The 14,724-nt window shown below is 33.5% G+C and overlaps 1 protein-coding gene across 1 annotated transcript in view; it reads right to left on the bottom strand.

The window, feature by feature from the left end:
- Nucleotides 1-8,342, bottom strand: part of LOC149067458 (neuroligin-4, X-linked-like) — a 169,434-nt gene extending 161,092 nt beyond the window's left edge. The window contains exon 1 of the mRNA XM_089252644.1: nt 7,892-8,342. The gene's annotated coding sequence lies outside the window, so the exon portion shown is untranslated. The remainder of the gene's footprint in view (nt 1-7,891) is intronic.
- Between the last annotated feature and the right edge of the window lie 6,382 nt (nt 8,343-14,724).

Raw genomic sequence — 14,724 nt, 5'->3', positions numbered from 1 at the left:
TTGTGACGTGTTCATTTTTAACTACTGACTCTCTCCGGTTGGACTTGACGCTATTTTTCTACAGATGGTGTGTTGGGTAATATGCGATAGCATATGTGTTATCTGGGTTGGGAGAGAAACATCTCCTCAAGATCGAAAGTTTAGTAAGATAGGAGAGGTAAGGTCTTGAACTAATGTGTAACCTGTTCTCTGTTAGTCGATCTTGACACTACTCTAGAGGAGGGAAGGAAGACTGTATTTGCGACTCTTGCAAATAAATTATTAGACATAACCCCCCTCCCCCACGCATGATGTCTAATAATTTTCAACTACAAAAACAAACGATGAACTATTCACATTTTTCATTTTTATAGACTCATAACTATGCAAATGTGATAACCATAAGTATCTCCCATTGAGCTCTTCGAGTGGGGCTATTAGGCGGGATGACATGAATGTTTTCATAATAACCATGTAGTTTTTATTTCATATAGATTCATTTTGTTAAATAACTGTAACCAGCCGGAGCGAGTCAACCAAAACAACAAGACCGAAGCTAATCCTTAGCTAAGGCTCTCCCAGACAACCCCCCCATTTAATTAAATTCACCCACATTGCTCACCGAAACAGGCTTACAGCGAGACGACTCGGCCTTGTAGTTATATATACGTATATGTGTATTCATCTTTCCTCCATTCAAGTTATTCATGCATTTCATGCCCACAACACACGTGCGTACTCATATTGTCGTATTCGTGTTGCTCACCGAATAAGTTGCTAATTGAGATGGCACGGGTGATCCCTGATTGTATATATTCCCTCACACAATATATCTATTTTGTATATTTCCATCAGATCCACCGGAGCGAGTGAACTCAACCCAATAAAACTGATGCTGGCTTCTAGTCCACAAGTTATCAATCCCATTTGTTCACCAACAAGGTGTTAAGCGAGATGTCTAGCTCCGATGCATATTTTATTTTATACTATAATTCAGATTTTCGTGTTGTTTCTTTGTTGTATCCTATGCATAATCATCATCTTCATCAACCATTTTCAATCCACTGCTGGATGAAGGTCTCCTCTAAATTTTTCCATTCTGCTCTGTCTGATGCTTTAGCCATCCAGTTGACTCCAGCCACTTTCCTGATCTCATCGATCCATCTTGCGTAGGGACGCCTTCTCGGACATTTAACATCACGGGGGTACCAATCTAGAATACATGTGGTCCATCTGTTGCCCTGTCTTATGCAAAATTTCCAGCCCATTTCTATTTTAGATGTTTAATTCTTTCCATGATATCATATACCTTTGTGCGGTTCCTTTTAAAAGTGATTCGTTTTGTATCTCTTCTTGTGATGCCTGGCATACATTTTTTCATGCTTCTTTGTGTTGTCTGTAGCCTTTGTATCGTCTTGCTTGTGAGTTTCTACTCCATAAGTCAGTGCTGGGAGCACACACTGGTTAAACACTTTCCTTTTCAGGTACAATGGCATGTGATTCTTCAGAAGTACACAGTTTTTGCCAAAAGTGCCCATTCAAACCTGATCCTTCTGTTTATTTCATTAATGATTCCGTTGTCCATGACAGTTTCTTGTCCCAGGTATACATAACTTTCTACTTCTTCTTTTTCTATGTTTTTGAGCAAGATAGCCCTCTTCAACGCAAAGGGATTGAACATAACTTTAGTATTTTACAGATTCATTTTCAATCCCACCTGAATACTTGCCTTCGCAAGTATTTGTTTATTGCAAGTTCTTGTATTATTTCTTTTAGTTCGTCTGGATTACCGCTGATAACAACAATCCTACTTATATAATATGACAAATGTAACATAACAAATGAAATGGCATGACCCTCTGCAATTGCTTCTAAAATGTACCTTTATTCTAATATATGCACATTCATTTCTCCTAACGAAGTCCCAGAACTTCCCCCATCTCGTCTGTAATCACCACAAAATTTGACATTACTCAATTGTACAACTGATGCTGGCTTCTAGTCCGCAAGTTATCAAACCCATTTCCTCACCAATAAGATGTTAAGAGAGATAACTCGTTCCGATGCATATTTTATATTTCACAACAAAATTATCATTTAGTTTTTTTGTATCCTGTGTATATAATATGACAAGTGTAAGATAACAGATGAGATGGCATGGGGGGCCCCCCCTCCAATTACTTTTGAAATATACCTCCATTCTAATATGTGTACATTCATCCGTCTTAACGGAACTCCGAAGCTTTTGTCCAACTCACCACAAAATTTGTTATTCGTGACGGTAACCAATTGTCCGGGGAAGATATGTTGTAAAAATTTGTATTCGTTCTTTTTTTTGACATAAAATAAAGTGTTCCGGGCTCTGCTACGAAGCTGGGCTGTAAGTCCAGTGGCAAAGTTCTGGCATTCATTCATTCATTCATTCAGTACCCAATCGTCTCGGGAAAATATGTTGTAAAAATTTTATATGTTGCTGTATATTTTTTTTTGTTCTTTTTTGACTCAAAATAAAGTGTTCCGGACTCTGCCGCGGAGCTGGGTTGGAGGAGATCTCGACAATGGGATAAGTCAAGGAGCAAAGTTCTTGCGTTTATTCACTCATGTCATAGACTCATTAAATCTTGTTTTTGATCAATTTGAATTAGTTTTACTTATTTTCAGATCGCTATTTCACAATGCAAACGAAAATGTTTTTTTAATGTATTTTTCTCAGTTACAATATTTATTTATAAATATTATACACTTGCCAATGCAAAGACAATGAACCAAATTCTACAGAAATACACGTTTCAGATTTCTACCATGTTTCAAACTGGAATAATCGAGCAAATAAAAGTGGCATTCCATATTGCCCGAGTGTACCAAAATATCATACAGGCAGTATAATGTTTCACTCAAAAAAAAGTACGTCAAAAATTTGCAAGATTCATTCTTACAATCTTACAGACATGAATAAAGAAAAATGGAAAATATCAAATGTAAAAGAATAAGAATGGATTTTCGTGTCGCTATAGTTTCTTTTGAAATACTCTCAAGGGAAAAGAAAACGACCAGAATTTAAATTACCGCTCTTATTTAATTAAAAACCATCTCGCGAGTTACAAAATTTCATCTGTTCCACTTATTCTATTCAATTTTTCTTGTTTTCGGATGTCGCAAGCTGCTGTTGCAGCCATGAAATGCATTTGTTTCATTCGAATTCTTACCCGAAGAGTTCTACGTTCCTTGTTATTAAAGAACTATAATTCTGGTTTTTTTGTCCTTTTGTTCAAAAGGCATCATTTTGCTCGACGTTTTAGTCCTCGATTTTATTAATTTTTAATTGTTAAAACATTTCAAGTTATTCTAAGGAAAAAAAGAAAATGATTTGAATTTTTATGAGTATATTGATTAATCCTGTTTGTTACTTGGTAGAAATTATTGTCTCAGAACTTGATATAATTACGTTCAGCTAACATTTTACATATTTAATGGACCTAAAGCACGTTTAAAAAACCTTTCGGTTCTCGAAATAACTGCTATTGTTTCGAATGCCTACAAATTACTCGGAACAATGAAATAAACGAAATCATTATTTCTCATGAAATATGACTATGCATTTATACTAGTACAGGATATCGGAGAAAAAGTTTGTGAAATATTCTTTGCGACTAGAGATAAAGCGGGGGTTAACATATTTTGGATATGAATAAATACCTCTGTAGCTCTACGCTGCAAAAGCTTTCATAAAGGGCTCTAATAACTTCTAAAATAAGTAGCTCTAAAGAGCTAATAAAGGGTTGAACATTGTATAAATTTGTTTTTTTTCTTAGATTCTCTTAGAGGAGGGGCCGTATAAAGTTTAAAGTTTCTATTTTATGACACATTGTAGTTTCACTCTCGAAGATAGTACAGAGGGATTCCTGAACACATTTCGAGAATTATTTTTGTAATCTTAGAACCATACCTCTATTACGAACTGTTGATGACATAGAGGCCGCATTTGGGCTTACACGACACCCTATATAATTCTAACTACCAAATTAGTTTAAAAATAATTGGAAACATTGCTTTTTATATACGTATTTTAAATAAAAACGTGTAGAAAATAATTTTCTTCTTCAGATAATCGGAGAGTTTATTATGGTAAAAAAAAAAAATCAATTCTAACAATTGTCGATTCCTTTTTCCCATTCACACGAATTCGTTATTTTTCTATTATATAAAGCGTATTTCTGCAGAGACAGAAATGAATGCTGAAATTAACTTCACGTTCTCCAATTAATACGAACTCTTTCTACGCATTTTTATTCACAAAAATCGAATCTAACGTATGCTACTTTCATCCAAAATATAGAATACTACATTGCTTCTGGTTAGTTTGATACATGCTTCTTGTAGATAATGCTTTCGATCAAGGTAACGCGAGACTAAAAATATGGCATACCTTGATATCTTATCATTAGAAATCTACTAATTATGAAAACATGTATCAAAAGATTTAGGTTTTCTGGAGTTTGGCCAAAAGAAATTACGCTTTTATGATATAAAATGTTCTTTTATCTTGTTAGTTTCTGAATAAAAACTCAATCGTCACTTCTTTAAACAAGTGATTAGTAACTAATATCAATGTAATCATAATTAGCTATCCTTGATTAAATTTCATCAATAAAATGATTCGAGTAATTCGATGGACAGCAAATCAAACCGCATTAATTCAACCTGTGAACTCTTCACATATGAAATTAGTAAATTTAAACAAGGTTGTGGACAATATTTTGGATTAATTTAAATCTGTGAATTTCTACAATATGTTATATGGACTAAGATTGCGAGTTTTAAACTGCCTTAATACTCAGGATGCGTCTGAGAAAGTAGAAATTTTAAGTTTTTCTATTAACAAATCATATGGCTGATATGTTGCAATATGTACCATATATTAACGTGTAGAAGAAACATCTTTACGCCGAAAATTGGGCCTCAAAACATGGGGAGCGGGGATTGTCTTCTTATCCATAGATAGTATTATAGATATCAGCAAATTACACAATTCCTTGCACTTTACGATGAGAGTGACTCTGGTGATGACAATGAACTAGACCAGTTGATGTAGTTGATTGTAGTGTATCAGATGAGAGTGATGGTTTCTATGATAAGAATAAAAATTATCTTTTTTACTTATATCTTTTTTTCCCAAATCAAACCAAATTTATTGTTATCATACAGCAATACAAAAAATATGAAAAAAAAATTACCAAGGACTGAATTGAAAATGAAAAATATCTTTTATAAATAAATTTTGTTAAAATATTTCGCACAAAAAAAAAAATCACGGGGTTTCTTTTACACGTTAAAATACATATTTGTAACCCATGGTCACTGTATATAAATTCATTGTTCGGATTTCTTATTCTTTCGTGCACTCACTCATTTCTCCCTTATTTCTTAAAAAAGCAAATTTGTTGTATAAAATGTATTTAAAACATAAATGGGAGTTTTTGAATATATTTGATTTTTAAATATCGCAACAAAATACTAGATCGATCATGATCGATCATCAACAACCAATAAAAACGAATAGCTCTTTTTCGTACCAGCAATAATGCGTTGATAGGATTCACAAATAATGAGGTCCCCCCCCCCCCCGAAAAAAAAAATTAATGTATCCCCTAGAATAAAAAAAAGAAAAAAACACATTTATATATTTATTCTTTAACATTTAAAAGGTCCGTTTTATAAACTAATTGCATTAAAAATCCAACACCTGATTCGCGGCATATAATGATGGCGGAGTAGATTTATTCCCATTTCCCGCCGGAATTTCTCGCCCGCGAATGAAAAATTTTCTGTTTTTATCTCGGATCTATTTCCCTTTCCATGTAAAATATTGAATGGGATTTATCCGTTTGTTATCATTATTGTTATTGATTATATGTATGTGAAGTGAAATATATATTTATGAAAACAGTGTATATGAAGAGCGGAGCGCAAATCAATTAGAGTTAGTTGAAAAGAGTGGACAATATATGTGGACATGCTTTTAAACGAAGGTTAAAATAACAGGAAGGATAGAATTTGTTTTAAATATATATTAATAATATAATGCCCATGGTTTTATTGCATGCGTTTTGAAAATGTACATCCAATTGGAAATATTATTGATAATAATCCACGCAGAGTTGAATAATTTTCAATATAGTTATGTTAACAATGGATCTATAAAGCTGTATAATCCCATGTTCTACCTACTAATAACTATGTACATAATTACCCATTCAGCAGAGTTGAATAATTTTCAATATAGTTATTTCGAACAAGCGATCTTTGATTGATAATCTTACGCTCTACCTACTACATGAATAGCGTATGGAATAGTTATCTTCGCCAAAGCTTTCTTCTTTCTAATTTATGTAATATATTCTTCCTCTCTTTTATCAAAAAACATCGCCCGAGAAATTCAATTTCACAAATTTCCCATGCATGAAATTTTCATCAGAAAATAAATTTAATCAATTCTGTTTCTCCCCCCCCCCCCCAGTTTTACAAGCCACGGGATGTTGAGTTATTCAGAAAAGGAAATTATATAATAACAATATACGTTTTGTAAAAATTCGATTTTTTTATATGGAATTTTTCATAGGTATGATAAATGGGCATTCGCATAGATTACTACATCCGTAATTATTGATAATTTAATTAATCATTAATTTTATCCTTACAGCATTTTTTTTAAATAGAAAAATTACCTTTTTAGTAAAAAATAATATTTTAAAATTGAAAGTTGGGTAACCAACTTTTCATTTGCTTCGCTTATTTTATAAATGAGGTATTTATACTGGGATACGCGAGTAATTTTGTACTTTAACATGAAAAAATCTCACTGATTTAATTGCGCTTCAATTTTAAATAGATCAACATTATTATTAATTATTCATATTAATGTTAAATCTGTATGGGTTCAAAACTATTAAATGAGAAAATAATTAAATTTAAGGCGAGTAATATACAGAACAAATCAAGAAAACAATAATTTTGAAGCATTCGTAATTGTACATATTGGACGAAACGAGTAATTTTCAGCTAATAAATTTACACTTTAACCTTTTACAGGTCGAATTCAGATTCAAATCGATTTGAATATTTTTTCCTTTAATTTTCCCTCCTTAGATCAGTTTAGAGACATCAACCAAAAAATTCATGAAAAATCTTTCATATATGGTTTCTGGACCTGCTCATGCCAATAGAAAAGATATTAAATATAAAAACAAAAAACACTAAACTTTATTAAGGAAACATTTATCTTTTGGATATTACGCTGAGGTGAACTCGGAAAGAAAAGTAATCGTGTCTCCACCGGGAAAAAGCTATCTATCTCACTAAACTTTATTCTTCCTTGAAATTATATAACTTAAACAATTAATTTGTAACATAAGTGCTTAATTGAATGAATTTTTTGTTTCGTAAATAGAGTTTTGAATTTCACACCTTCAGAGAAATAGTCAAAGTTCTTTCATAATATTTTTTTCTAAAACCGATGGTCCCAATGGGAACATTGGTCATTGATAGGTAAATGCTTTCTTACATCCAAAATCTGGAAAATAAATGCCACGGAATTCATTGCCGAGTTTATCATACGCTTATCATACATTTATTATACGCTTAACAGTGTTCACGAAATAAATGGAATGCATTTCCAACGAAAAGGTCACTTATACTCATGAAAACATTTTATTTCACGAGAGCAAAAAAAAAAAAAACGTGCTTATTGACAAGTTGATATAATTATTAAAAAATACTAAACAGAAATCTAATAATTTAATTTTTAAATGAAACTTTTGATGTGCACATATCAAATTTTTCAAAAAGATCGTGGCTTATATTCTGCATTATGGACGGACATTTCCGCATTTATAAAAAGAATAAAAAAACTCACCTTTAAATATAATCCATCATAATTCCCAAATCTTCATGTATTCATGATACACTCACAAACACTCTTACGCATACGGAATCAAACAGAAATAATTTCCTTTCCGGTATGTTTCACAGTACAACCGACTAATTATCCGTGGGAGTATTTTCCGCTTATTTTCCAGAACCTATATATTCAATTTTTTTTTAATTGCAAAAATTATATTCAGCTTGAATTTTTTTTTTGAAGATTGTCCGAAGAGAGAAACAAAGAGAAATAAAAGATTGAGATATATACGAAGAGAGGAGAAGACAGAGAAACACACGGGGAGGTATTTGCTCCTGGTGTTCCTTATCCTGTGTTTCGCATCCGAGACGTCTTTTAGCTAGGCTGTTGTGAAAGTGAACCGCATCACCGATCTACCGGATGCGGTAGCACACAGTCTGGGTCCCCACTGAGATGATGTGAAAGGTTTGCTGCTGCTGCTGCTGTTGGTCGTTCGTTCGTTCGCTCGTTCGTTGTGTGGCACATGCGCGCCACAAGGAAACGGAGAATTTTCCACTTGATAGAGGGGATGGTTCGAAAAACCCCTTTTTTTTCCATTTTTACCCCGGATGCAATGAAACAGAGAGAGAGAGAGAGATTCTTTCCCGATAGCACAGTTTTACCGTTTGCAACTCCATCTCTCCTCTTGCTCCTGTTTTTTTTTTTCCTGATCGGTTTCGTGGCGATCGTCCAAAGCTTCAAAAAAATAATAATAATAATTTTTTCTCCCATTTTTCCGGGCTGAAAGTTTAATTGTGAGTTCGTAGATAATTCAATAGGTGGCTCTCTTTCTCTCTCGTTTATGAAATCTTTTTTTTACGGTTTCTTTTTCCTTTCAAGAAATTTCTTCCGAAACAAAAAGAATCAATTTTTTTTGCAATTTTTATCAGAAAAATGTATAATCCCTCGCGATATAAATCACTTTTTCAGATTAAAATTATAGGGTATCAGAGACGTTCTGTTAAGATAACGGGATTTGGTAAGATTTTTAAATTTTGATTATTAATAAAATTAATTACCGGTTATTGTTTAGTTTATGATATATTCGTCTCAAGTATAAAATTGGAAAGTGTCATCGATACTGCTTGGAATTTTAGATTTTAAATAGAAAATAGCGTTTACTGAAGTAGGCCATAAGTTGTATTGTTATATTCCAGGAGACCCCACGTCTCTTCTGGTCAGATTCAAGTAGAATTTCCTCAATAATTTTTCCCATTGCAACACGTCTATTTTCATACAGATTATTCTGGTCTCACCACTTTTAAACAAAGTTTGTATTGTATAAAATTATTATACTACATGAAATATTAATCACTATATTGAATTCCACCGATGAGTAGATCCCTGTTTTTAAAGGCTGAAAGTTTAGTTGTGAGTTCGTCGATAGGTGTCTCTCTCTCTTTCTCATGTGTGAAAGCTGTTTTGCAGTTGTTATCTTAAAGAAATTTATCTCGAAATGAAAAAACAAATATCACTTTTATCGTGGTGTTTATGAGAAAAAAATCGGACGTTTCACGATATAATAAATTTTAATTTCATGAGAGATGATGCTGATGCTCTATTTTAAGATAATGAGTTTGGTCAGATTTTGTAGTTTCGGTTATTAGTAATAAAATTAACTATGTGTTTATATTTGCCAAATGAAATACTCATTCAAAATACTATATAATTGATGCGTAAGATTTGTACTTAAATTTCCAAATTTAAAATATATAAAAAAAATTAAAAGTACAGACATATATGCTCTTGCTGTTGTGTGAAAAGGTATTATATTATATGAATTATTATAAATTCAATAAATGGCTTTCTTTCTCGTATATGAAAGTCCGTGTTTGGAAATAATAAAAATAAAATCCCTTACACCATTAGTTTTTTCGTAATTTTTATAAGAAAAATTAAGTTTCACTATATCAATTTCTATGTTATGATATCGTATGAGAAACGTTGCTATATGTTAAGACAATATGATTTGGTCAAGTTTCGAAGGTTACTATTTTTGGATGAAACAATCTTGCGAAGTATATAATTATAATGCGTTATTGATTTTTGTTTGATAAGATGATGAATTTAAAATAAAAAAGAGAAGTACAAAAATACGCTTTTTATTATGTAAAGTTATTATTTTATGTGCAAAATATGAATTTAGTATAGTGAATTTTTACATGAGTTTTTACTTTGCTCTTTTACCCCGAGAACAATGAAACAGTACAAGTGTGATAATTTCTTGATTGCACATTTTCATTGTTTGCAGTTCCATCTCTTTTTTTTTCATAATCGGTTCCGTAGCGATCGTCGAAGGGCTCTCTTCTCTCTCATATATGTAATCTATTTACGTGTTTATATTTTCCTTTTTTTAAGTTTGTATCTCGAAAAAAAAAAAAAAAAAAATTTAAAATTCATTTTTTGTTATATTTTTATTAGAATGATTCACGATATGAATAATTTTATTCAGATTAAAGGGATAGGGTATCAGGGACGTTGATGCTATACGTTAAACCTTATAGCGGACCCACGGGATTATCTATCCTAACTTGATGTCCTTTATTTGGGGAAATCTGAGACATCCCGTGTCCCCTTAAATAGCTCTTATTTCGGCAATGACTAGACCTAAGAGCCTTGTGAATAGCTCTCCTTCGTAAAACATGTTTTCCATCCCTCCCAAGCTTCCAAATCAATTGTCAGTGGGTGGAGTGGGCTTTTGTTCAAATTTTTGCAACTGGAAATGGTTAAAGACGGTGTTTTTTCTTTTCCCTTGATTGTGTATGTATATGCATAAGTATAAATGATAGAAAAGGATAGAGTATTCCTCATCTTCCCTCTTTCATGTATAAAATCTTTATCGAATTTATTTTCTGTCAAAAATGTATCTCGAAATTTAAAAAAAAACACTTTTTGTAATTTTTATTAGACAAATATAATCGTTTACGATATGAATATTTTGTTCTTACATTAAAGCTAAAGAGTATCAGAGATGATATGTTGAGGTAAAGGAATTTGTTCAGATTTTTAAGTTTCGGCAATTAATAAAATTAATTAAAGGTTAATGTTTAGTGGATGAAATATTCCTGTCAAGTACAAAATTAAAAAAAAAATATCATTGATTGTTTATTATTGGAACATTAGATTTGAAATAAAAATATATAAGCCACTGAAGTTGGGTATGAGTTGCAACAGAAAACGAAAACTTATACATTAGAAAACTCCACAATACAAGAATCAAGAATCGCTATAAACAAACAATATAAAACAACACACAAGCGTGACGTGTTGTGTGGATGTCAGGAATAGCGATCGACCTAAAGACCCAACGTCTATCCAGAGCAGATTCATAAATTTACACTCATATTTTCTCCGCTGCAACACGTCTGTTTTTAATTGAATTATTTTGTTTTCACTACTTTTAAATACAGGGGTTGGACAAAATAATATGAACACCTGTCAAAAAACGCCACTCGAGGAAACCTGTCGTATACTCCCGCCCTCTAGTGTGGAAGGGTTCCACTTAGCAAGCGAGAATGTGCATACATCACTGTAGTCATAGCAATGATAGCGTTCGGATGCGATGTATATTGCGGCGTTAAAACTTCGTTATAGCTGACCTCAGACGTTTCGAAAGAGGCATGATTGCTAGAGCCCGTCTTGCCGGGGCCACAGTAATGAAAACGGCCACCCTTGTTAGTGTCGAGAGAAGTACTGTTCGATGGTAATGACACCCTATAGCAAACAGGGAAAGGCATCATCTACCAAGCATAACAGTGGCCGAAAGTTGAAGATGGCTGATATACCCAGAAGGGTTTTGAAGCGGAATGTGGCCAGAAAGCATAAGATAACAGCATCTCAGATGACATCTGAGATGAACACACATCTACAGGAAGGTGTATCGACAAAAACTATACAAGGTAGAGCGACTATTCCAAAATCATTGGTGACACCATGCAATGCCTTGAAACGACAAACATGTTGTCACGAACATAAGAATTGGACACAACAACAATCGTAGATTGTCATCTGGTTCACATCATCCCAGATTAACGGACGTGTTTACGTTTGGAGAACGCCAGCACAAGCCTATGACGTTGATCGTTTCCTCCCTACTGTTAAGCATGGAGAGGGACTAGTGATGCCGTGGCGGTCATGTCTCACCGTGGTATCGGCCCTCTTGTTATCCTGGATGGGCGGTTTAAAGCATCGGTTCATGTCAGTATTCTGTCCGACCATCTTCATCCCATGGTGCAATATTAGCTGATTCTCGACATGTGTTCCAAGATGATAATTCGCCCGTTCACACTGCTGGAACTGTCGGAGACTGGCTTGATGAACACGATGATAAACTGCAACACCTTGTGTGCCCCGTTCAGTTCCCTGATCTTAATATAATTGAACCTTTGTGGGGTATTTTGGAGGTCAAACTGCACAGTAGGATTCCACCACCAAAGACACGTTCTAAATAAGTGACCTTTTTTGCAGGAGGAGTGGCTACGTATCACCGTGACTGTGGTGCATGACTTGTATTTGTCCATCCCACGACGAATACACGATGTAATTAATGCAAAAGGAGGGCCACAACAGCCTATTAATAAAGATTTTGTCTTATTTCACAGGTGTGCATATTATTTTGTCCAACCCCTGTGTTATACAAAATTATATTACACGTAAGGTATAAATTAGTAAATTGAATTTCCCTGATATTTACCACATGCCCGAGTGGCGCAGTGAGAAGATGCTCATCTTCCACTATGAAGTTTACCATCAAGATCCATGGGTTCAAATGCGGACATAGAATGTCAGAAGCAAGTTCTTTACCTACCGAGCCTGGGGCAACCGCCGATGGATGGAGCCTTTATTTCACACCTAACTCCACTGGTTGGAAATTGTCGTATGGCGATACGTGTCCGGAGTTGGCGTGCGGTAAAGTAGTAGCTACCACTTGCTCTGTTATACAGGTACAATTCTTTGGTCGTCATATGAAACAAAGAGGGCGATTTCTTCTCGATAGCGCGTCCTACTTTTTGCAACTCCATCTCTCCTCTTGCTCCTGCTTTTTCATGATCAAATTCGTGGCGATCGTTAGGATCTAAAGTAAGAAAAAAAAATTACCCAGGCTGAAAGTTTAATTGGGAGTTCGTCGTCGATAATTCAATAGGTGTTCTCTTTCTCTCTCGAGTATAAAGAAATTCTTTCCTAAGAAATGTATCTCGAAAAAGAGAAGGAAAAAATCTATTCTACCATTATTTTATTTTTTTAAATGTTTATTACAAAAAAATCTATGTTTTATGATAGTAATGAATTTCTAGGTCAAAGTAATATGGTACATATGTTGATGCTGTAAATTAAGATCACGGTATGTAGTGAAATTCTGAAAAACATTATCGGTTATACGTATGTCTCTAAAAATTAGATGACCCCAGAAATTTTAATTGCAGTTCATGATATGCTCAGGTTGGAAAGTGCTCAAATTAATAGTATGGTAGTAATTTGTGCAATTTCCTCTTCTAAGAGTTTCTTCTTGAGAATATCGGCGGAAATACATTATAAAATATTTCTAAAATGTCAAATTACTTTTCTCTTTGCTGCAAAAAAATTAGAATATCCCGAAAGTTTTTTCAATCATCTGACTCTTGGATGTGCATTCGCTTGGTTATTATGAGAGAATGCGGGCTGATATCGCACAAATTCATTGTACTGTGGCCATCTTTGTTCTTGACCATGGATTTTATGCATCAAGAAATTGAATTGATGTCTCCGGCACAGGTCTGGATTGGACCTCTGCCAATCCAATCCCATCCTCACTATTGTAGAGATGATAGCTTCTGGTTTGCAATTAATCAGCGTTTCTTTTTTAGCTCGATTCCGCAATGTTCTGATAAGAGCAGCATCAGGTACAATCATCAGATATCACGAAACCTTCGAAGTATCGATGATGTTTGATCGACACTGCCGAATTCTTGACCCAATCTGCGTTTTCCATCTTCAAACAAAGGTGATACAACCGTGTCGTTAAAGGTAAATATTTTTGGATGATATATTCTTGAAAAGTGCAATTAAAATGTATTCTTGATTTTTGTATAAAATTTTGGATTTAAAATGAAAAAAATAAGTACAGAAATATACACACACAAGTTATCATGTAACATAATTATATTATTTAAAATACGGTTTGGTATTCTAAATTTTTGCATAGGATGAGTCAAGTCCTTTGATGGTCGCAGAGTGTGTGAGCAAGTTCTTTCTTAGTGCGTTTTTTTCTCTCTTCGTTATCTTTCTTTCTAACTTTTGCCATATGTTCTGTGAAATAAAAAAAATGCCGATAGACATCACTCGCTTGGTTACGCTCTGTTACAAAGCTGGTTTAAAAGATAATAAATAAATATCTATATTGCATATATATACATTAATTAATAAAATAAAATATTTTCATCCAAGCTTAAAATGGGGTTTTAAGTGTGATAAAGACCACGAAGTATGAATTCATTTGAGTTCCGAAACATTACTTATAGTCACTACTCTTTAGATGTCATATTAATGTATATCTGTTTATGAAGATATATAAAGCTGAGATAGATAAGTTTCTTCCGTCAAAATACAGGTGTCTGAAAGACGAGGCAATAACAAGCACATAATGTGTACATGTGTTTGAATATCTAGCCACTTGCTTATGTATTTTGAAAGCTTTGTATACAAAAACATAATTTTCTCATCTTTTGGTCAACTGCATGTGTAGTTCGTGTATAATCAGCGATACATTTTAACAATCAATTTTAACTTTTACGAACTGGGTCAAAGAAATTCGGAATGCTTTTTGGATGAAC

The sequence above is a fragment of the Pholcus phalangioides genome, unplaced genomic scaffold (assembly GCF_987345545.1).
Source record: "Pholcus phalangioides strain wild (caught in Gottingen) unplaced genomic scaffold, Ppha-v1.0 ptg000030l_1, whole genome shotgun sequence".
Classification (NCBI taxonomy): domain Eukaryota; kingdom Metazoa; phylum Arthropoda; class Arachnida; order Araneae; family Pholcidae; genus Pholcus; species Pholcus phalangioides.
The sequence above is the reverse complement of the archived record's forward strand: the minus strand, read 5'-3'. Positions and strand labels throughout refer to the sequence as shown.